Here is a 24767-nt window from a genome sequence, read left to right as displayed (position 1 = left end):
TGTAATACATCTACCCCAGGTTCTGACAATGTAATGTACGCGATGCTGAAGGAACTACCCTCCGAAACTAAAGAAACCCTCCTCTCTCTTTATAATCGCATATGGTTTTCAGGTGTGACCCCTCCTCCTGGAAGGAGGCTGTTATAATTCCAATTTTGAAGCAGGGAAAGGATCCTTCTACTGTATCAAGTTATAGACCTATAGGGTTAACAAGCTGTCTCTGCAAACTATTTCAAAAAATGATTAATTGCCACTTACTCCACTACTTAGAAACAAACAAATTGCTCGACCCATACCAGTGCGGGTTTAGAGAGGGCCGATCTACCACTGACCATCTTATACGTATCGAGGCACACATACGTGAGGCTTATGTTCATAATCAGTTTTTCTTATCTGTGTTCCTTGACATGGAGAAGGCCTACGATACTACGTGGAGGTTTGGAATATTGAGAGACCTCTCACACAGGTATACACGGTAATATGTTCAGTGTCATTGAAAGCTATCTTTCTGATCGTACATTCCGTGTTAGAGTGAGCAATGTTCTGTCCCGAACATTTGTACAGGAAACCCGAGTGCCACAGGGTGGGGTGCTCAGCTGTACGCTCTTTATTATAAAAATGAATTCTCTCCGTCTGTACATCCCACATAATATCTTTTATTCAACATATGTCGACGATGTGCAGATAGGTTTTCAATCGTGTTCTCTTGGGATCTGTGAGCGACAGGTTCAGCTCGCCCTTAACAAGGTATCCAAATGGGCTGATGAAAACGGGTTCAAACTAAACCCACAGAAAAGCACCTGTGTCCTTTTTCACGAAAAAGAGGCTTGCACCCTGATCCTGAACTGGTCGTTAAGGGTGAGTGTCTACCCGTAAACACAGAACATAAGTTCCTAGGTGTAATTTTAGATGCGAAGGTAACCTTTGTACCGCACATAAAACATCTTAAAAATGAATGCTTGAAAACAATGAATATCCTGAAGGTGCTGTCGCGAACAACATGGGGCAGCGACAGAAAGTGCCTCATGAATCTGTATAGAAGCCTTATGCGCTCACGCCTTGAGTATGGGGCAATAGTCTATCACTCTGCCGTGCCGAGCGCTCTGAAAATGTTGGACCCTGTTCATCATCAAGGCATCCGCCTGTCCACAGGCGCCTTTAGAACAAGCCCAGTTGAAAGCCTTTATGTAGAATCGGACAAGTGGTCACTCCATCTGCAGAGAAAATATTCTTGCTTCATATATTCCCTTAAAGTAAATGCGAACAGTGAGCAACCCGCATATTTCACCATAAACGACCTGTCCAGCTCTCAACTTTTTTGCAATGGGCCCACAATGGCACGCCCTTTCTTGCTGAGTGTTAGAGACTTAGCTGAAGAAACAGATGTCCCGCTGCTTGAATACCACCTCAGCCCCCCCCGCTCTGCGGCTCCCGCCATGGCAGTGGCAGGTTATAGACTGTGACACATCTTTCGTAGCTGTCACAAAGCATGCCTCCCCCATACACATTCGGATGTATTTCTTAGAGCTGCAACATAAATATGACTGTCCAGAATATTATACTGGTGCATCCAAGTCCCATACTGGCGTGTCCTATGCGGCGGTCGGCCCATCCTTCTCGGATGCTGCCGTTCTGTCCACCAGCACAAGCATTTTTACAGTCGAGGCTTACGCATTATTAGTAGCCGTTAAACACATCAAAGCATTGAATACGCCAAGGGTAGTTATATACACAGACTCCCCGAGTGTCGTAAATGCGTTAAAGAATCTAAAAAAACACAGAAACCCTATAATTATATCCCTCTATTCAATACTCTGCGTGGCCTATGCTTCCAAGCAACATATCATCGTGTGCTGGGTGCCAGGACACCGCGAGATCAAAGGAAATGTGTTGGCCGACCAGCTCGCTGCGTCAATTAACGGAAGCACTGCCAACTCTTCAGTTGCTGTTCCTATTATGGACCTAAAACCAAACATACGGAAAAAGCTCAGGGCTTACTGGCAGAAGTTATGGGATCTACAAACTCGTAACAAGTTACACTTGATTAAACCATACCTCGGTAACTGGCCACCCACGTCGAAAACACGCCGTACAGAGGTCAGTCTCTGTCGGCTTAAAATAGGACACACACACAGCACGCACACACACCTTTTGTCCGGTGGTGACCCACCCAGCTGTCACAGATGTGGCCGTCCACTTACCGTACTCCACATACTCCTTGAATGCTCTGAGCTAGAGGCTTACAGGAAAAAATTTCCACTAGCATTTTCCACTAGCGTACAAGGAAAACGTACCCCTTCACCCAGCTATGTTTATTGGTCGCGAACCTCTTTTTAAATATAATGCATTGAATGCATTCCTAAAGGAAGTAAATACTTTCCATGTTATCTACTCAAGTGATCGGTATTGGTCGCGAACCTCTTTTTAAATATAATGCATTGAATGCATTCTTAAAGAAAGTAAATACTTTCCATGTTATCTACTCAAGGGATCGGTAGCACGGCCTCTGAAAGGAGGCTGCTGCTGCGGATGCTACATCTAAAGAGAGCACCTGTCTCTCAGCCCTTGGGACCAAGGGCGCTGGCGAGGTATCGGTGCTAATATAACACTCCTATTCTATGGTGTCATGATAACTTAAGACTCATTCTCACCAGGCATGCTTCACTTCAGTTTCATGATTCTAATAAATAGATGTCTTACGCACCTTTAGAGTGCAGAAGCTTAGGCCCTTTTACAGCCATTTAACATAACCATTGCTCTCATCCGATATCATTTCCTCGCGCTCTTTGGCCATCAATGGCCCTTGTGCCATTAAACAACATATATCATCATCATCCCCCAACAACTTCCCGCCATAACAGCACGTAGGGTGGCTTAACTGCGCCCCATTGGTATGTATATGCGACCTCCACTCCAGCAAGATTTGTTTAATCCTTGTTGGTTTTTCATAACACATGTGACCTCGTACACTTTTTTCCAGTATTTTTTTTTTCATGATAGAAGGCGATGCCTGTGATGGGCATAATCCCTCTATAAATCAGATGTCCAATGAACTTTGCTCTTTCGTCTACAGTCACCTCTTTCGATTAGCCACCTCACTCCAAATAGGTTGGCATTCCAGAAACATAGGGCTCCAAGCCTATTTGCTTGCATTTTCGCACATTGTATTTTAAAAATACAAAAACACTATCACACGCAGTTTTACGTTTCGCATCACTCTGTAGTTGGGGCCAATAAGCGCTCCGGTGACCTCGTGAAGAGAAGCTTTGCAGCCGGCGCCAGCCCACTGTGCCGCAGCCTTGTGGGGACCTGGCACATAATCGGAGCAGCTATCCCATTACGGCCTGACCCACACAAACGTGTGGATGAACAAAGAAGCTTGCAGAACAGCACATGCTTCAGTTTCAGCTTTATAACTGTGGGCAGCTGATGTCAGTGTTTACGAGAATATATCCATTTCAGTATTTCATCAATTTAGTCACTAGAGGGTGAACAATCGCCCACCAAAAATGGTGTCGCACACGTGCGTCAACGGTGGCTCTCTCCCACTACTAAGTCAACGATCCTGCATGTGAATGGTCCTGCATACATTTTTAAAGACGATAGTCTTTCTTTGAGTACTTGCAGGAAAAATTTTGGTCTGTCTGTCTGTCTGTACATTTGTCTTTTTATCCGCCTTAACGATTCCCCAAATGGCACCAAACAGTAACCCGAAGGGCCAACCCCATCTGCAGCGCCCACCAATATTGCTCAAGTTTCAGCGTTCATACTTGTCTGATTGTCAATTAAAAAGCAGTTATTGTGCATGTCTTAGGCACCATAGCGACACATCAATATTTTGTATGTGCATCCTTATACTAGAGAAGGCACACATAAGTAATTCTAAGGACCATAGTGTTTATCACGCTGCGCTGACAATGCAACGTGATGCTCAAAAAGGCAAGTGTTTCCAACCCTTCGCTAAGACAACACAGTGGTGGCACCTGCCCGTCGCTTTGCGTTCTTCTCCTTATCGCCTCCAAGACAGGCGCGCACGCCTTCTTTCCTTTCTGAAGATAACTGGCAGATTGCGCTCATGTATAACTGGCAGATTGCGCTCATGCCTTGGATGCACTCATTCGCCTTCGTTGCACGAATTGAGACTCTCTAATGCAGCGCCTCTAGAATACAATTCACCGATTTTCTCGCGCAAAACATCAAATAAACGTTTTGTTCACTCTCTCCAGACGGAAGACTCTCGTCTTTCGACGAAATTTGCAGTAAAACATGCACATACAGGGCCAATTTTTTCTCGAAAAACATGTACCACTAAAAAATAGTAATTCTTGCCTCGCGCACTGGGCACTCGCGCGTGTAAAAGTTAGATGCATGTTTGTGTTGGCTGGGCTTTTGTCCTCGTGAAATGCATGCAGAGCGGCGCAGGTTTGTGTTCGCTCGCTGTTGTGCCTGTGCCGACTTACTGTGAATAGCCTCCTTGGCATCTGATTGGAATTTCATTGGTAGTTGTTTGCTGGTGTTTTCTGATGCATCAAGTATGCCACATAAAGTGGTTTTCTGTGGATTGTGATCACCGTTTATGCCAAAAATATTCATTTTGTGAATTTGTGCTCTAAGCTGTATTTGAAAGCATCAGATTTTGCATTGTCCAATGCATAGATTTAGAGTTTGTGCCACTCGTTCTCCAGGGATTGTTGATCCCAGTGCAGGCTAAAATTGCTTAAGCTAATGAACTTTTCCAATGACAATTGGGGGGCAGAATATACTTTTTTTAACATGCAAGGACTTCCACGCCAAAAAATGAAGATAACGGGAAAAAATGCTTACTCTTTATTTCTTTTGTCAGAATTGCGTAGCTACAACAAAGACAAATTAGAGAGCTTTGCGGAAAAGCGTATTGAGATTTGGAAGGTGCTGTAAGCGCTAGTCACGGGACACTGCAAATTTTGCCCAGTTACTCATACCTTTGTACGCCACATATTTCAGAGTAACAGTATAATCATTGACGTTTAAATAAGCTAATGAAAATCATTTGGAGCAGTGTATAACATTTCTGCTTTTTTTAAAAACAAATAAATTGTGTGCAGTTTTTTTTTTTTCGCCACCCGTACTCCTCGTTATTAAAGATCTCCCTAATTTCAAGGTCGCGAGCTTGGCAGATCCATATGTATATTAAAAAAATCTGTCAATTGATTTGACAGATGCAGAAAATGCTAACATGTACTTAATGTTTCAAAATGCTACATTTATTGAAATGGCAGTGTTCACATTCACACTCCACGATTTAGGTGATATTGAATGGTTTATACATATCCTATTTTTTCTAAATTTGAGCCTTCTTTTTTATACTGCTCCAACTTTTTTATTTCATGGTGAAAAATTCATGTCTTTGCCCCCATAACCTGCTCCAAACTTTCATTTTTGTACTCCAAAAGTAAGATTTTGCTGCTCGAAAAATAGCACCGAATTGTATTTAGGCTATCGCACCCCTGTACCTGCTTTCATAAAAAGTTGGTTTTCAAAAAAAAAACTTTTAAATGCGAAGCATATCTCAGCGAAATTCCGCGACTTTGAGCATATCTGTCTAGCCGCCTACGACTTTTAGCTCTCCTGGCTGTATCGATAATGGTATTGATACCAAATTGGTGTGTCATAACATGACTATGACGAACATGAGTGACTAGTCATAACATGAATATCATGACATGTATGTCGTGAATCTCGTGATTTACATTTCATGGTCTCGCAGCTCTTACAGTGGTTTTATTCACATGACATATTGCAAAACTGGTATGGTATGAAATGACTATATGGCAAACATAAGTGACAGACCCTAATGTGGAAATTGACATGTATGTGATGTAAGTCATGACTACCCGCCACACTCATGGTGCGCTCGCGGTCGTTTCGCTAGCTTCACATATACCAAATTTGGTATTGCGTGACACGAACTGGCGACGAAAGTATATGGTGCAAACATAATTTTGACATGCGTGTCATGTAAGAACTTGACTACATGCAACGGTCCTGATGTGCTTCCAGCTGTTTCACCAGCTTCACATATACAAAATTTAGTATTATGTGACGTGAACGGACAATGGAGGTAAATGACACATTCGAACATGATAATCATGATATGCATGTTATTTAAAACATTACTACATGCTATAGTCATAGTGTGCTTGTGGCCATTTCAAAGTTGTTTTTCAGCCAAAAAAAAAAAACTTTTAAATGCGAAGCATATCTTGGCGAACTTCGGCGACTTTGAGCATATCTATCTAGCCACCTACGACTTTTAGCTCTCCTGGCTGTATCGATAATGGTATTGATACCGAAATTGGTGTGCCATAACATGACTATGACGAACATGAGTGACTAGTCGTAACATGAAAATCATAACATGTATGTCAGGAATCTCATGATTTTTATTTCATGGTCTCGCAGCTCTTGTAGTGGTTTTATTCACATGACATATTGGAAGACTGGTATGGTATGAAATGACTGCATGGCAAACATAAGTGACTCCACGTATATTGAATTTGGTATCATGTGACGTGAATATACGATGAAGGTAAATGACACATTTAGACATGATAATTATGACATGGAAGTCATGTACGGCATAATTTTCGTCCGCCTCGTAACATTGTGCTGTGTTTCAAGTGACATATCGACCTTCGTCATTCGTGCTTCGCATATCATCGATTCCCACTATGTGGGATCTGCCAATCTTTAAGAAATGCCTGAATGTGGAAAATATGCATGAAGGGGAACACTCTTTCCAAATTGGAAAGAAAAAAGTGATTTTTTTTTCATATTTTGTCTTATTCTGTGTTCATAATCTTGCTGGTCGGCGTATGGGTATGTCCTCCATAATCCGTCTAGTCTGTGTGCAAGTCGTGTATACTGTCTTTAGATGGGTTGTTTGCACAAATATGAAGCCCTGCCACGGTGGTCTAGTGGCTAAGGTACTCGGCTGCTGACCCCCAGGGCGCGGGTTCAAATCCCGGCTGCGGCGGCTGCATTTCCGATGGAGGCGGAAATGTTGTAGGCCCGTGTGCTCAGATTTGAGTGCACGTTAAAGAACCCCAGGTGGTCAAAATTTCCGGATCCCTCCACTACGGCGTCTCTCATAATCATATAGTGGTTTTGGGACGTTAAACCCCACATATCAATCAATCATCAATCATGCACAAATATGAAGCTGCAGCACCGGAGTCTACCTAGAATAAGGGTGGTATCGTTGCGCAGCTACTACAGTTCCGGCTTGCATTTTCTCCTTGGTAGACTGAAAATTGGAAAGTTCTAGGCAAGGAGCTTTCCAGTCTTCAATCCCCTAAAGGCATACTACTCATAATTGACATTGTGCAACTTGTTGTGCTGCTTCTTTCAGAAGTGTGCACGGGTATTATTAATGCTGAAATTCCTATATGTATGCAGCAAAAGCTCGTTTATCCGGATCTCGTTAACTCAGAAATTCGGTCAACTTGGACACGCGGCACGGTCCCTGCAAAACTGTGTATATTTCAAAGGGGTCAAAGGCTTCTTTATTTGAAGGGATATAGACGCGCACTGGTTAATTTGGACGATTCCAGAGAGGGCTATTGGGGCTTCATGGTTTCAGTAACCAATTCCATTTACTGAATGCATGAAGTACCGTAACCGACGGCGGAACTGAAGTTTTGGAGAAACCAAAACCAAATGACTAATAGCAGAATATGGTCATGATGATAGTGAATGAGGATGGAAGGTGCCAGGTGGCGCTAGTCACCACCCGGTGAAAGCGCTTGGGCAGCCAGTGCATCCAGTGCATGTGAAGTGCTCCACACATGGCGCCGCACGGGACAGTTTGCGCAGCTGCCGCTAACCCAGGCTGTGTTCCAATTCTTAGACAGCACGTAGACAGTCTACTCAGACTGCTTAGAAGACAGCACCGAGCCTATGCTGTCCGAGAATTAGAACACGTCTAGACGCTTTTTACGGGACGAGGCGTCACCTCGCATCGAGAAGAGAAAGTCAAAATAAACAAATGTAACAGTTGTATTTTCTGGCTTATTTCGTATTGAAATCTGAAAAAAAATTAAACGCTACTCACATTGAGCTACTGGAGAAGTGTCTGCTTTTGTGCAGAGACTATATCAGTGAGATCTGATCTGAGTGATTCGCTGAGCCGCAATCTCGTTTAGACATCAAAGTAGCCTGCATCGTATTTGTCTACGATGCGGTCTTTTTGGAACTATCTATTTTGCCGGCTACGTGAGAATTGGAATGGGACTTAAGATGGCCTGCGTCTATTTAGCTGTCTATTTAGTCGTCTACGGTTATGTTGGATTATATTGGAACACACCACCAGTTGTCTGCAATGCCTACACTGCTGATTTCTTTGCGCGATGACTTTGTGCATGGTTTGTGCAGCTCGGGTACATAAAAAAAGTTGACTGTTGGGCGAGTTGGCGCATTGGCATAGAAACCGTCGTTACGTTCTCAGGCTGTGTTTGTGCACCTTGATGATTGTGTGGCCGTTGCTGGTTTACCGACTAATGATGGCATGTTATCGAAAGTGCTTGAAGAGGATCAGAATCACTGTTCCGATGATGATATTCAAGATTAGTCAACGCGACATCGCACTGTGCAGGAGGCCGCCGAAGCTCTCACTGTCCTTGCGGAGTTCTGCATTAGTTCTCGCGACAGCGAGCGTGCACATCACCACCACATGGGGTTGAAGATTGTTGTAGCACTAATTTCGAGGATGAGGCAGACAAAGTTGACACATTTTTTCATGAAATAAAGCTTTGTCTGTACCTAGTAAATATTCCTTTTGATGGTTCATTCGATAATCCGGAATTCAATTAACTCAGAGGTTTTCTCTGGTCCTGTGAGATCTGAGTTAACGAGCTTTTACTGTACCAGCAGCAAGATTTTTGTGCCCAACTGCGTAATCTCCTGCCTAGAACTTGAAAAACTCGGACAACAGTTGACATCATCTGCTCGTCCACAGAAGTCAAACATTCCCATCCACTTGGCAGCATCCTGGAAATGTCCGCAGAACACTGTTTGCAAGCTTATCCCCAAATTGTTCTCAAGCAGATGTGTTTAGGACAGCAACCAACTTAGCTTTTCTCAATACAAATTACAGAATTTGTGCAATGAGCACTATTTGACTGTACATTTATTATAAAAAATACCTCTAGCGATATCAAAGTATAATCGCCAGTCCCACATGTTTTGCCTTATTCCGAATGAAAATATAGGACCTTGGTATGCAGTGCTTATTGCCGTTCTTTAAAATTCACTAGTTAGGGAAACAATAACCTTTGCAAAGTTAAAATTCATCAACAGATATTCAAATTTTTCAAATTTCTGACCACTGGAAACACTGCGACTCACGGGGTTCGAAAAAAACGAAATCAAGTGGCCCTCTAGTGGCTGTAGCAATCTTCACACTATTTGTGGTGTCTTCCACTTCCTTTCTGCACATCAGTGGCAGCATGCAGAGAGGCTGCACTATAAAGGCGCATCCAGGCATAAACATTGGTGAGTTTCATGCAGTTCTTTTTTAAACCATTACAGTTGTCGTTTCGTGTATTCGTGAGGGCAGAAAGCAATCGGTGACTTTTGCCTCGAGAGAAAATTCTGCGTCGATGCGCGTTTTCTTCTTGTGAGCATAAACAACGATCTCGCCGAGCCAGCATGTAGTGCTCGAAGTCTGACTGAGTCCACAGAAGTGTAATGTTCTCTGCCCGACCCCAATTCTACTGGTTGTGCCTTACTTCAAGGTCAAGAGGCTCGGCACAATGAAAGGATGACACATGGTCCTGAGCTTAGTGGGGATTCTGCCGGCCTTGTTAATGATAATGCACACATGGTGTATCAGCATGTTCCAGATCTAATAAGTGGTCTGATCAGCGGTGGCTTGCCCGGTGACGATGTAAACTTGCCGCCGCCAGTGTTTTCGTTGCACCATAATCAGCGCCGACTCAGCAGTGATGTGCAGATTATGATCGTCTAAGTTCCGACATTGTGTCTCGCGACGGCGAAGTCAGTGTGCCTAATTTTCGACAAAGATTAAAAGCGTGAGCGGTAGAATCGTGGGGCTTGCACGCCATGGTCACGTCGCCAATTTTTAGAAGCCATTCTTGTTTTATGTCACTGCCGTCATCTCCTAAGATACTTTTGTAAACTTCAAGTAGGGCCCTTAAAAAATCAGAGAGCTGGCCGGACTGTGGCAAACTGCTGGAATGTACACGCTTACCTAACAAGCTCAGCCCATGTTTGAATATTGACGGTTTGTGACTAGCCAAGAGTTCGAGAGAAATCTTTGATCGCCTCCGGAATTCGAAAAACAGAGAACCTTTTGTTGTGAGTTTTTTTTTCCGTGGCAGAGCCGAACTACAAAACGCAAATGCAATTTTGTAGCTGACTGCTTGCTGGGAGCTTTTGGTAAATGGTGTGTGAGTTCCTGCGTAGCTGCACAGCAAAGTTTGTGATGCATCTGCCAAAACCTTTGTCCTGTATATCGGGAGCCACACAGGCTATTTCAGCTGCACATATTGCGCCGTGTAAGGCACATATACTGCATGAAGAGTTTGTTTCCCGACTTTCTCAAACACTGTCTGCACTGATCATAAGAGTGGCTCCATGTTGTGCTTGCGAAATGTATATAATATCTCTATTGTCCTGACCAAAGCATTTTGACTTTCTTTTAGGATCACTTGAAGTACTCTGATTGTTCTGATGAGATTTGGGCGCACGTTAAAGAACCCCAGGTGGTCGAAATTTCCGGAGCCCTCCACTACGGCGTCTCTCATAATCATATGGTGGTTTCGGGACGTTAAACCCCACATATCAATCATCAATGATTATTCTAACGAATGAAGACTACCGAGTGCCTCGCTCCCCTCATCATTTGAAAGATTTTATTGCTGGCTTTGCTGGCCAATGCAGAACAATAAAGTGTTTCCAGAAACCGGTTGTTTTTGTGTCTGCTTCTGCGGGTGGCACAGTCACATACCCTGCATGTGCATTGTCTGCATCAGCACTGACTCGTTTCTATACTATTAGTACACAACCGTGCTTTAACATTATTGTCGCATGAAAGTAAAATCTAAAATACAGCAATTCAGCATGCAACCAATCCTGGTGGGCAGCTTAGTCTGTATGCAAAATGTTCCATAAATGACCTGATGTGTAGCCCACTCAGTACGCAAACTGTCCCAGAAATGTCCTAGTGGCTAGCACAGTTGGTACGCAAAATGTCCTGGTGGACCGATTGAGTATTATGTTTCAGTCCCCTATAAATCCTGACATAGTGCCAGAAATGCCCTGGTGAACCATTTGTGGATTTTCAGAAACTGTGCCGAGGCCGAAAAATGGGACTTTCTTGGACTCCATCCGTACTAGTTGAGCACGTTCTCGGGATGTTCAAACATCCTGACAAAAAAAGTTTTAAAAACGCACTGGTTAAGGGTTTCTGTTGTTTTGGAAGTGGCCGTGTGGCTCGCATTTTGGCCCATCATGGATTGAAGAATGCAAGACAGGCTAAAAACAGACAAAACTATGAATGTGCAAAAATGGCTGGTAGAAAAATATGTAGGGCTAGAACTTGCACCATTGTCCAGCATCATTTTTATTGGCTGTCGTACCCAGATTCGAAAACTCTCTTCGGGGACAGAGGGGTGTGTGAATATTTGAAATTTCAAATGTTTTTCTAATAGTGTTTGTTATTCAATTTTCACCAGTATGTTACTATTACTTCCCAAAGACAAATACAATCAACATTCGATAGGCAGTGGGCCCTTCAGCTGTTTAATATGCTTCGCCTCGTCATACTTTCGTATTGCGGCAAATGTGCCTTATAGGCTCTGCCATGGTCATCAATGTATCGACTCGGGAAAATGCCCGTCTCATGATGGAGTTGATATATATATGGCAGAAGTGAGAGCTCAATGTTGTTCCGGACCGGAAATTCGGGCAGGAAGTGCGAAAAATTGGTTTGAAATGCGAAGCATTTCTTAGTAAAGATCCGCAACTTTGAGCGTATCTATCCATCTATCTTTATCTATCTATCTATCTCTATCTGTCTAGCGGCTTACTTTGGGTGCTCTCGTGGTGACCCCTTTAACTTGGCGTGAACCAAAATTAGCACGGGAGGATAAGATGGTTTGACGAATAAGATGCGCGAGTCAAGACATGAATGTCACAATCCCATCGTGTACGTCATCAAACACTTCCCGCTAGACAGTGGCACATACGCAGGGGTTGGTATGTGCCGCTGGTATGCCGGTATACGCCTGAGGTGATTGACGCTTAGAATCTACCCAGGAACAACGAGAGCACACATTGGCAATTTTAATGCGTGAGCGTTCAGCAATACCCGACATAAGTAGCGCGGACCCAACGAAGGCGTAGAATAAATCTCGGTGTTAGGAAAAACCTGACATAGGCAGCGTTAACCCCCGACGAATGTAATTAATAAATTTCAGGGTTCCAGCAGGAATAACACCCAAGCTATCTATCACAGAGCTATGCCAGGTCTCGGAATTAATTTTCAAATAGATGGTAATCTTTGCGAAACGTTAATAGTGGTTGCAGTGCTGCCTACCCAATTTTATAAACATTACATATGTACTCATTTGATACAGCCATCACGTCGGGTTAACATCCATTGTGGTTACGTGCCATGCGCTGAAGTTGATTTATGTACCAGTGTTTAGGGCCAGCATTTTGCGAGCATCAGCGCTTCATGTCAGCTTTTGGTGTTGTTAACACGCATGTTCAAGTGGACATCGTTGCACAAGTGCAAAGAACTGGTTATATAAACATCTGCAACTCTTCAACATATGTCTGTGTGTGCAACATTTGTACATGTATTCAGTGTCATTTCATGACGTGTTGCTCAATTAAGAAAAATTGCAACACGGTCACTTTCCCTCCGCATGCTTCGCATAACATTGATTCCCAGGTATGTGGGATCTGCCGAATTTTTCAGCATCCAAAATTTCAGATGTCCTTTTATATTGATGTCTTCGAGACAGATTTGAAACCTGGGACTTGAAAGGAGCACACCTCTGACCACCGCATCAGTTGGGCTTCTACAGAAATTGAGAGGAGAGGCTGAGGAAATAGCATCATTGCCTTTCATGAGTAAAATGTTGTAGGCAACACTTTGGTAGCACCAAATAATAAGTAAATTCAATTCGGTCACTGCATTGTTTAATTCTTGATAAGGCAACTACAAAACACCGCCCTTCACCTCTGTGGATCAGTGGCTAGGGTGCTCGGCTGCTGATCTGAAGGTTACCGCTTTCATCCTGGCCGCTGGGGTCTCTTTTTGATTGAGGGGAAATGGTTGAAGCTTGTGTATTGTGCGATGTCGCTGCACATGAAGCAGATGGTTGGTGCACACTGCTACATCCGAGCGACGTACATAAAAGCTTCTACAATGCATCTGTTTTCATTGGCTCGCGCGCTCGCCTCCTCGCAACTTTGTCCACTTTGTTCTCGTCGCTTCATAGTCATCATGGCAGCACGTGACAAGTTCCTAGGATGAGTGTAATGCACGGGCACTAATATCCCCCCAAGCAACCTCACCTGCCTGCTCTCAACCACATTGAAAAATGCTTGATAGGTTTTTAGTTGCCATTTATGAGCGCTAGCCATTTGACTCGCGGTAGCGGCCAGTATGGCATAAAAGAACAGGTAGTTAACGTGCTGATCGACATGGCCAACACTGCATTGCTGGCTGCGGAACGTGCCCGACAATGCTGCCTTTGATGTACTGTGCACATTATGTGCCGCCTTGTTAGAAACCTTCCTACAGAAATGGTCTTGCCGAGAAACGCCTGGTGCACCTGCGAGCAAGCGCCTCTAACATTATTCACTTTGTGGATATAGCGGTGATTTTTCTTTTATTTCTCATCGCTCAAGTGAATATAAGAAGGCGTCCGATTGCAACTGTTCAGATACCGTACACAACCACAGCTAAATTCGGGGTGCGCCTATTATGCATGGAAATTGACTGAACTGGGGGTGCGCCTATTAAGAGAGTAAATACAGTACTTCAAGAACTGCATAAAGAAAGGGCGAGCCACGCGTAGATAGAAAGGGTAACAAAAATAAAATGTGGGGCAGCAGGTAGAGGGGGGAGGGACCTGAGGTAGTTTGACAATATAAAAAGAAAGACAATATGGTGAGAAGGTCTTGCGCAGCTGTTCGTAGTAGTGCAGTGGTTCAAAGCTTGGCAGTGTTGCGCGGCGCTGCCGCAAGCGATGGCTGGATGTAGCGCTGCAGTCGCAACAGGCTTCTGCCTGTTCAGCATCGTGTGCCGGATTGTGTGTGTGTTTGGCTGTGGTTGCACTGTGTCCGGGTGTTATAGTACGCAGACTGAAGAGATTTTGCATGCTGTTGCATTTTATGTAGCGGGGATGTTTGTGGATCTGCAATGCCAACTTGTGCACCTGAATACACAAGCGGTCATAAGACTAATGATTCTCTGAGACACTTCTGCTAGCTGGGCTCCACGTGATCTGGCTTTCTGTGCAGCGTGAAATTGCGCTATACCCCATATTGACAAAAGGCTGTCAGACAAATCGCAAGTCGTGATATGCCATTTTGAAAACGTACAGCCATGTTGTCGATAGGTAAAAAAGTTGCAATCGCTTGCAGTAATGAAGGGGAGGCATGTACAGGGAGCTGTGCCTAAAGTTTTTCTTAACCTGTTATCGTATCTTTTGAAACTGTAAAAGAATGTTATGTTATAAACGGAAGACAGAAAAATGCTTGAACATGTAAATCACCCTGCGAGCCTGAAAACTGTGTGGATAACTGAGACTCCACATCGGCAAGTGGTGCTCAGTTTGAGTGATATTGAATGGGTTTGTTTGTCATCTGCGGGTTGGCGCAACATTGCCAGATTTGATGAAAATAATGGTTTTGTGGCTTTTTACGCAACAAAGACTGAAGACCTGACTCTAGCCATTAAAAAAAATGCATCATCGTCGCTGATGAGTGAGTGAGTGTTGTGAGTGAGTGAGTGTGATGATGAGTGAGTGTTAGTGCACATGGGTACATTGCAAAAACATTTAAATCCTACACTAAATACCACCGCACTTTCGCACCCAGCAGGATGGCTCACGCATGTTAATCCTCTGAATGTGTGCCTACATAGCCAGAAATTTTTTCGCGGGAGGAGGGGGGGAGGAGGTTCAACCATATATATGTATGTATTTTGGGTGGGGTTTCAAGCCCCCCCTTGCTACGCTCATGATGCCCAGGCTGCAAAAAAGTATATGCAAGGGCGCTACTATATTAATGAGGATGCTGCTGCTGTGAATAATTGCTGAGGCTTAACGTCCCAAAACCATGATATGACTATCAAAGAGGCCGTAGTGGAGGAATTGGGAAATTCGACCACCTAGGTTTTTTTGAACCCTTTAATGCCTGTAATATATGAAACTGCCAAACAAAATTGAAGTTGTTTTTGTTTTCCAACTTTAAATAGCAACCTTGAAATGATTCCACAGTTAAATGATCTAAAATGTGACATTAATGCATGCTCTTATGTATTGGCGAATTCTTCATATTCCACAGAAGCGAGCACCTTGCATCAAAAAATGGACTTCAAAACTACATATAATGTCGTGTACCACCTCTTTTGTGCTTACACACCAAATAAAGAAAAATATTGAAGATAGAACTTACGTTACCCAGGCGAGAAAGATTGTGAGAGCGGTTGCACATGCTTTGCGCTCTCCGCCATCAGCTACAAAACAATTGGTTCTAGCATAAAATACCTTAGACATGATGTCGCTAGATTTTTCATGCTCTGCTTTCCCCGTGAGTACGTGACAGCTGCTAATAAAGGCGGCACACATTTTGTGACTTGCTCCCTTAAGTTTTTCGGTGTGTTGTGAATTCAAAACACTCGGCAGTAAAGGGTTAGGTGCACTTAAATCTAAGAACGCGGGCTTCAAGTAATTTCGGCTCCATCGAAATTGCGGCTGGAGTTTAATCCAATGACTCGTGAATTAGCAGCAGAGCATAGCCACTAGACTACAAGCTACAGTGAAGTGTTAAGCCAGCGTACAAGCTCCTTACTTTTTTCAAGCTCTTAACTTGCACAGATGAGCCAGCAAAAAAATCTTGCCTCGACTTTGTTTGATCGCTGTTGAATTCATAAAATACCTTAGACATGATGTCGCTAGATTTTTCATGCTCTGCTTTCCCCGTGAGTACGTGACAGCTGCTAATAAAGGCGGCACACATTTTGTGACTTGCTCCCTTAAGTTTTTCGGTGTGTTATGAATTCAAAACACTCGGCAGTAAAGGGTTAGGTGCACTTAAATCTAAGAACGCGGGCTTCAAGTAATTTCGGCTCCATCGAAATTGCGGCTGGAGTTTAATCCAATGACTCGTGAATTAGCAGCAGAGCATAGCCACTAGACTACAAGCTACAGTGAAGTGTTAAGCCAGCGTACAAGCTCCTTACTTTTTTCAAGCTCTTAACTTGCACAGATGAGCCAGCAAAAAAATCTTGCCTCGACTTTGTTTGATCGCTGTTGAATTGTGTCATGACTCATGCATAACTTAGTCGTGCACTTGTGAGGGTTGCTTTTTGCGGATGTGTTGTGCCGCACAGTTGACTTTAACACGTACTTTAATGGGTAATGTGAACGATGTGAGCAGCACCTACTGCACAACTCTCATAGCTCTGATAATTTTTTATCGTTAAGTATTTTCATAGCACCTACCAGAACTTGTAGCTGAAAAAAATTGTCAAAGTGAATCCCTTTGTCATTGAAAAGTGGACTTGGACAATAACCAACACTAATGCCTGTCGTGCTACACTTGACGAAAACCGCAGCGTCCGTCGAGCACGTGGGTGATTGCTATAGTTCGCACAACATGAAACACCATCTAGTGCACACTCAAACATTCTTGCTGATGGAGTAAGCCTTCACAATTACCTAAAGAGATAAACTAGTGATCCTTGTCCTTGCGTTTTCAAGCAATTCAGTATTTCCACGCTTCGTCGTCTGCTATGTGGACCTTGTTGCAGGAGCATCAGCTGAACCGGAAGTCGATTATGCACCGCTTTCAGAGTATGGCGAAAGCGGAGAGTTAGGTTTCTATAAACATTGGTTGAAAGTGGGTGGTGCATTTATTATTACACAGGAAGAAAAAAGTAACCAGATTTTGACTACTGAGGTTAACGGTGTGTTTACTATGCGAGTGCATTCATACTTTGCGTTAAGAAAATTTGCCTTCAAATATCTGATGAAATACCATTTTATTCTATTTTTGAAAAAATGTGAAATATCGAAATATGTTGAATTCTCTAGGGAAAAAAAGAAAGACTCTCCCTATGCATTTAGAAAGTGCCTTTGTCCGATGCTTGGCCCACTAAAGGTTCTCTGTCTGCTAGTGCACTCGTTATGTTTACTCTTCAGTTTCATGCCTCATTTCTTTTTTTTTGTATGCAGCTAAGGTACAGTCTAAGAAAGATCAAGCATTTGTGGAGTTTATATTTTACGGAATCATAATAGTCATTTCGCTTGCTCGTATTACCTTTTTTGAAAATTAGGCTCTCGCCACATTTTCGTCAAGGATTTCATGTCATGCAGTCCGTCTCAGTGAATCAGTGGCTACGGTGCTCGGCTGCTGACCCCAAAGGTTGCGGGCTCAATCCCCGCAGCATTGGTCGCATTTCGATGCCGGCGAAATGGTAGAGGCTCATGTTCTGTGCAATGTCGGTGCACCTTAAAGAACACCAGGTGGTCAAAATTTGCAGAGCCCTCCACTATGGCCTATCTCATAATAAAATCGTGATTTTGGGATGTAAAATCCTACATATTGTTATTAATTTTATATCATCCAGAATGCGCTCATGCATGCGTGCGTGTGTGCACGCGGTAATAATCTTTTTTTTTCGTGACTTTTTTGTCGTGCCAAATTACGGACGGCCAAATCTTTGGCAATCATGCGTGAGTGGCAGTTTTTTATTTGTATATTTGCCATACCACTGAATGAAGTTTCAGTTCAATTAAGCACAAGTGTATGCCCGTAAAGCACATGTCTACGAAGCAATTTTTTTTAACTTTGTTGCATAATATGGCACTGACAGATGAAAAACTGGCAGTTTCACGCAATAGCTAAAGTTTCGGGTGACTGTACAGTACGGTATATGAAAAGGAGTACATATATCCAGAGCTAATTTCATTTCTTGCCATAAATTATTGCATTTAATGTCCAAAACATCCATGGGCATGGTGCCCGAGAGATTGACTGCACAATAGCCAATTTCGTTCGTGCAGTTCACGTGTGTGCAGTTCACGTTCACACCAGATGTAGCCAGCCTACACGGTTGCTTGTTTAACCAGTAATGATTTGCACCTAGATTAGTGAACGGTTGTGTTAAGGCCTGTCTATGCAAGCCGGCTGTAACGGCACAGCTGTGATGGTTGCTGTGGAATGTGGCTTGTGTGAGAGTTGTCGAAAGTGCACAGCAAGCTCTGCCGGCATGGCAGTCACACGACACATGCCCCCTTGCACAATCGCTGCATGGACACGAGACTGTGATTTCATGAAAAAAGAAAAAGAAACCCTGCATCGAACATAACGCCATAGATGCAAGGAATGTAGTATCGTGATGCAGCTATGGCATCCACTTCTTTGTTGCCAAGTGGCACATTCTTCTGCTGGAGAATTTTACGGAAATGGTTTTCACACCCATTCTCAGAATGCTAACGAACGGTGACAAAAACTTGGCGTGCGTGAGTGAAACCACCTGAGCACAGCAGCTTGATAACTGAAAGGTGTGCATGGCGAGCTGCCAGGCTGCTGGTGTCGCTAGGCCTTAAGGCTGGAAAAAAAAGGTAGTTGGAATGATGTGCTCATGAAAAGTTCTGCAATAAAGCCACGGTAGAGGGCAACTTTAAAGTTTTAGTGAGCAGCTGTTAAGTACTCATTCATGTTTTGTTATGGTGCTATTTGCGTAACTGAGAAAATGATCTATTGGCACAGTAGAAAATGAAAGCGGGTGAATGCAGAGCATATGAGATATTAATGGCACCAATATGTAAAAAAAGCCATAGGAAAACAGAGGAAGGTACTGTGAAAGCATGAGGAGAAAAGAAGTGTAGGGATGGCTGAGAAATTGCAGTGCTGCATGATCAGAAGTCTGTCTGCAGTGGCTAATAGATGGCGCCAGAGTAGCACACTGCGTTCACTGCTGATTTCATCGGTGAGGTGCCCTGTGAGAACTTATATAAGAATACCTTAATTGGAAGTAAAACTTGCATTAGCCGAGGTAAGTCTGGGGCAACTGCTGTGAAACCAATGCACATAATAATGCAATATGCTACTCTATACATTGTACGCATCAGCCGTGCTACTAGCTCTTGAGCACAATACGGAAGGCTCAAGCTGCCCTGTCTGAACAATGTGCAGCATTGAGCAGCCCAAAGGTAGCTCTTCCTCCATCGATCCAAAAATCCAAAGTCATGCGCCACCAAAGGAGTACTCAAGCTCTGCCAGTGAAAGTGCTACGCCATTGGCATGAATGAATAAAGTTTTCGTTATTGTCAAGACACATGCGCAATCCTCTCTCAGGTTCTATAGCTTGTATGTTTAAAATCAAAACACCAAAAGGTACCCCTTAATTCCATATTACAGCATTCTAAATATGTATCCTAATTGTCTGGGAACATCTTTCTGCTTCTGTGTGTCACAGGCAGCTATCTCCTGTTAAATATGTAGTTCTTTTATTTCTTACACTTATTTTATATAGATGACGAAATTCATTGAAAAATGAAAATTTGACAGTAAAGTACAAGGGGTTTTTCTGCAGTGATGCAATTATTCTTTTTCTGGTGCATTTAGGACTTTTCATAAGAGCACTGCTGCAACCACTGTCTATTTATAAATCATATTAGCAAAGCATATTGCTTGCATCTGGCATCATATCATACATGCTCTCCAGACTGGTTTCAGCATTGAAAAACGCTGAATTCTTTTTTCACCGAACTGAGCCACTCCCACTTCGCCTAGTTAGATGAATTCAAAACACTGAAACCAACAGCATGGATAAAAAAAAGTGAGCACCTGTTTTGAAACTCGTGAAATCTTCGAGAGACAGCCGAGAGACAGCCTGAACTTTGGCACCCCTGTTCACATTTGGTGTGTTTTGTAGTTAGTGACATCGCATGTAAGCAAAATCACAATTGTATATATAGCATTGGAAATGTTGGTCCCCGCAGTTAAGCCCAAGAAAGTCTTCTAATTGTATTTCTTAACAGAACACCCACGTAACTGCACTCAGTAGCAAGAAAAATGAGCAGCTACTGAAGCATTTCTTCGGTGAGTGCTGCAGTATTCACCACAGAAACTTTAATCTGCGATAAAAGTGCCTGTTCTGATTGCTTTCACTGGAAGTTTATCCTGTTCTTCAGATAGTCTGCAATATTTTATTAGGACTTCAGTATCACGGAGAGCGCATTCTTAGATATGCTGAATGAGAGAAAGACTTTTTTCTCTCCCGATTGAGATTGTTGAAAGTATACTAGCATTGTTCACAACGTCCATTGCCTGTGCGCTTATCACTAGCAAGATAAATGGGTTATTTCATTTAGTACTGCTGTCTCGGTGGCTACTTGTTAAGCAGATGATATACAAGCACTCATTTGTCAAAGAAAGCCATGAGTAAATTCATACTAATTTCTTGTATGAAGAAAAATTCCTCCTGGTTGGAGGATCAAGTCTGGCACAGTCACTATACCAATTGATCTAACAAGAATGCTAGCGATGCGCTGCAAAAGGCAACTTTTAGCACGAGGGCTGGTTAGTCACCGACTAGACCTGCAGGGATAACCTTGCCAATTATAAGGCAGTTACAACAGAACTATGTTTTACTGGGCAAGCATGTGGCTTGCTTACGCACCAATGTTTCAACTGACGGTTACAAGGAATAGTTTCAGCCTCTAGTGTTCTTTTGTGTTTATGTGGCACTTAGCTCTCAACTTTTCTGCAAGTTTTTGTTTTCTCGGAGCACCAGAAGCGATGCATAGTGTGAAGGGCAATAATAGCCTGATTTAGTTCCTATTGTGTATTAAAGTGATAGCGTTAAAGAGCTCACTTTGCGGAAATTCTGATGTTGGCGTCGTTGGTTGTAAGTGAAAAATCAGAATGCAAATAAGTAATAAAAACGGTCTGAGCCAGGATCAGAACAAGGTCGTTTGCGTGTCAAGCAAATGTTCTACCACAAAGCCACATGTCAGCTTGGAAATACAGTGAAAATAACTTGCTCTGTATGGAAATGCAGTGAATGTAACGTGCATGCTTTACAAACACGCATCCTATATACATGCTTGACAATGCAACAACTAATATCACAGTAATCATGTGTGGTACAAGCATACATTGCAATCGGGCGTCAGAACATGTGACTATTATGAATCTGTGGTGTAAAGTGTGCCATCCACTACAAGAGACACACACTTTACAGGGCCTTTTCCCTTAAGGCCACTTAGTAGGTGCATAGCTAATTCAAAAAGATTTCACATGCACATTTGCCCTTGGTTTAAAGCATGATACCCATTATACAGAATGCAATCGTATGTGAAAGTTTCACTGACACAAGCCATTTTGCACTCAGTACACACTCGAGACAGGATATTGCTATCGAATTCAACTCCCAAAGGTGAAGCTTGAAGGTCCCCTAATTTTTTTGTGTTTTGTATTTCTAAGTACCTTCTTGGATCAGTACAAACTCTCCAGAGATTCTGTTTTTCTAAAGCACACCCAGGTTCTGTGCTAACAAATTTTCAAGCCTTGTGTAGGTTGTTTCTGTGGCCATGCCGACCTGCAACAGAAAAAATAATGCATAAAAAACTATTTACTGTAGTAAAGAAAAATTTTGGTGCTGCTTTTGCAATAATGACTGTCAGAATAGTGATTTCAAAGCAATTGATTCCACTAATCTTGTTGAAAGTTCAATAAAAAGGAACACATCCTTCTTGAAAGGGCACTTTTTGTGCCATCAATCAGCTGTTTCATCATTATGTACACTGCATTCAGTGTATGAGTAACCAGGCAATGCATTGTGCGAAAAACTGCCACTGAAAATGCATCACATAGTAAAAGAATGAACAAGGGGGAAGGTTGTCACACTTAAGTCTTTAGCACCAATATAAGAAGGCACTGGAGGAATGTTTTTGTGGGCACTGGTTGATGCAGTGGGCCGGTAGATAAGGTTAGCTCACTTTGTATCTTCATCCTGCAATAGTTCATCTGTTTTTCTACTTGCCTGCACTAACAATTGAACTTCAAAGATATCTTGGGATTGAACGCTCCCCACTTTACAACCAGAATTCTGAGTGTGATAATAGTGCTCTAGCTTTCAAGCCGCAGAAAGCCAATTGATCACAATTCACTGAAGCTTTCTTTTATGAATTCTTAGAATTTGTAAATTCAAAATGTGTGCCATGTCATAAGCGTTTTGATGGAATTGCTTATCTCGAATTTCTCGTCTTTAAAAAGGGCTTCCTGTTTTTTTTTTCTTTCTGTTGTGTATATAGCCCTTGTGATGTGTGTGTGTTTAAATTGTACCAGGTTGCCTTGTTAGTCATGGACTCACTGCAGGCTCATTTGCACAAGTGGCGATCAGCATTGTTTCCAGTTGTAATTTGTGCATTTTTTTTGTTTTGTTTCAGGCTGTACGCTGCCATCGTTGGTGTCAGTTTGGATTGGCTGCACTATCATGCTTTATTATGATTTATTATGCCTTATTGCTAATAAATATCTTCAACAGAACTTTTAATTTTTCAACAGATCACAACCCTTGATTCATCTATTCTTTCCTGTGAGAATCTCCAAATGTCATGTTGTTGGAACATTTGTGTCGAACGGGAAAGGGAATTTTTTTTGCCATGGGTTGTATGCTGCATGTCTGTAAAGTTTGAAGCTTGTTCTTGGTTTGAAAAAAAATTTATAAGAAACATGTGTATCGACTTCTTGTCGTGTCAATTTAGGGGCTTGATTATGATCTGGAACTATGCACATAATGTTACATATTGCAGACTTAATATTACTTGACTCAAGGAAGCTATTAGTATTAATTACCGGCAGAATTTGAAAAGCTTCAGCTGCTAAAATATGAGGAGTATTATTACCTGCTCATCCAGCTTGCTGACATGATGATGATGTCTTGACTTGATGATGTCATGATGATGTAAGGACTTCTCATGTCATTAGATGACATGAGTAGTTTCAAGACACAGTGTAATCTTGTATAGCACTTAAAGAGGACCTGCAACACTTTTCTAAGCAATCGTGCTGTGGCTTCATTAAAAGAGCCTATTGCCTCGCAAATCGACCGCCGCAGAAATTTTTAGAATCCGGAAAGTACGAATAGAGTTAGAGGCATTTGCCGCATGCTTTAAACCCTTTCTCCTTTTGTATACCGGCGAGCGCGCTGAAAATCGACTATTTGCGGGAAAATTACTGCACATGAGCAGGATGTATGGATGCTATGAGTGTCCCTTTTATAACAGGGCGGTGACATGTGTGCCACCAGGCTCGCCAGAAGAAAAAAACTAAATCTTTCTTATGTTAGCCTGATGCCTTATCTACTTCCATTAAATCGATCTTATTATAACAAAAGAAAATGTAAATTTGCGTTCTATCCCTTTGCTTCTTCAGCCAGAATGACCTCATTTTCCCACTATTTATGTCCTATATCTCTACTTTTCTGCCACCAATACTCTGTCTTTCACTTGCTTCTATCACGGACGTGTTCAGCTTTATATGTTTGTCCCTGAAACCCAAAGCCTCATGTAGGCTTGCACCTGCACGTATACCTGGGTGAATATCACCGCATTCAATAAAAAAATTATCCACCGTTTCCGTAGCTTCCCCACAGCATGTACATTGTTCTTCTCCTTTATTGAATATCTCTTTATGGCTACACATTCTAAGGCAACCCGACCTCGCTTCAAACAGCAAAGTGCTTTTCCTTGAATTATTGTAAAACCTCTCCCGCCTTATTTCTTTTTTCTCCTTCGGTAGTTACTGAGAGCCGGCTTCTTCTCTATCGCTGTCATCCAATCAATCCTCTCGGCCTTTCTGACTTTTCGCTTAATGCTTTTTGCTGCCATGTCGCCCACACTTCCAGCTTTATGTCTACTGGTGAGCCTTCTAGTTCTTTTTCTCTACTTTGTGTCCACGTTCTTCCTATATGAATACCTGAACACCTTCCCTGCCCATCTACTCTCCTTCATTTTCCTAAGCCTCTCTTCAAAGCTCATTTTGCTCTGAGCTTCCCTTACTTCAAAGCCTGTCCATACAGTATCCCCCTTCAAAGCCTCATTCGTCGTCTTCCCTTGAGTGCCCAACGCGAGGCATCCCACAGTCCTTTGATTTACATCCATTTCTGATTGTACCTCTGACTTCATGCACACACCACTTGGTTCCCAAATGTAAGCCTTGGAAGCATTACGCCTTTCCACAGACCTAGCTCGAAGCACTAGCTTCGTACCTATTATACCCCCATAACGCTCTGTGTTTCATTATTGCAGCATTCCTCTTTCTATTTGCTGCTGATATTTTTTCCTGAACCTCCATATATCTAGCTCCCTTATTTACACATACTCCAAGGTAATTACTCGCTTCCTCTCGGTATTTCTCGGCTCTGTATTGAGACCGCTGGGTCTTGTGATCATTGAATATCATCAATCCATATTTTGTTGCACTAAATCCTAGTCCTAGAGCCTCGCCTT

The 24767-nt window shown here is 42.7% G+C and overlaps 1 protein-coding gene across 6 annotated transcripts in view; it reads left to right on the top strand.

Annotated features, from left to right (window-relative positions):
* Lamtor3 (Late endosomal/lysosomal adaptor, MAPK and MTOR activator 3) overlaps positions 1-24767 on the top strand; it is a 185253-nt gene that overhangs the window by 105725 nt on the left and 54761 nt on the right. For 2 of the 6 annotated variants that reach the window (XM_075879595.1, XM_037413676.2), the window contains exon 7: positions 10704-10963. The exons of 1 other annotated variant lie outside the window; for it this stretch is intronic. The gene's annotated coding sequence lies outside the window, so the exon portion shown is untranslated. Of the gene's footprint in view, positions 1-8632; positions 10964-20291; positions 22829-24767 lie in introns of those variants that run through there. 3 more of the 6 variants (XM_037413674.2, XM_075879594.1, XM_037413677.2) reach the window with 3 other exon arrangements.

The sequence above is a fragment of the Rhipicephalus microplus genome, chromosome X (genome assembly GCF_043290135.1).
Source record: "Rhipicephalus microplus isolate Deutch F79 chromosome X, USDA_Rmic, whole genome shotgun sequence".
NCBI lineage: Eukaryota > Metazoa > Arthropoda > Arachnida > Ixodida > Ixodidae > Rhipicephalus > Rhipicephalus microplus.
This window is presented reverse-complemented; position numbering and strand designations above follow the sequence as displayed.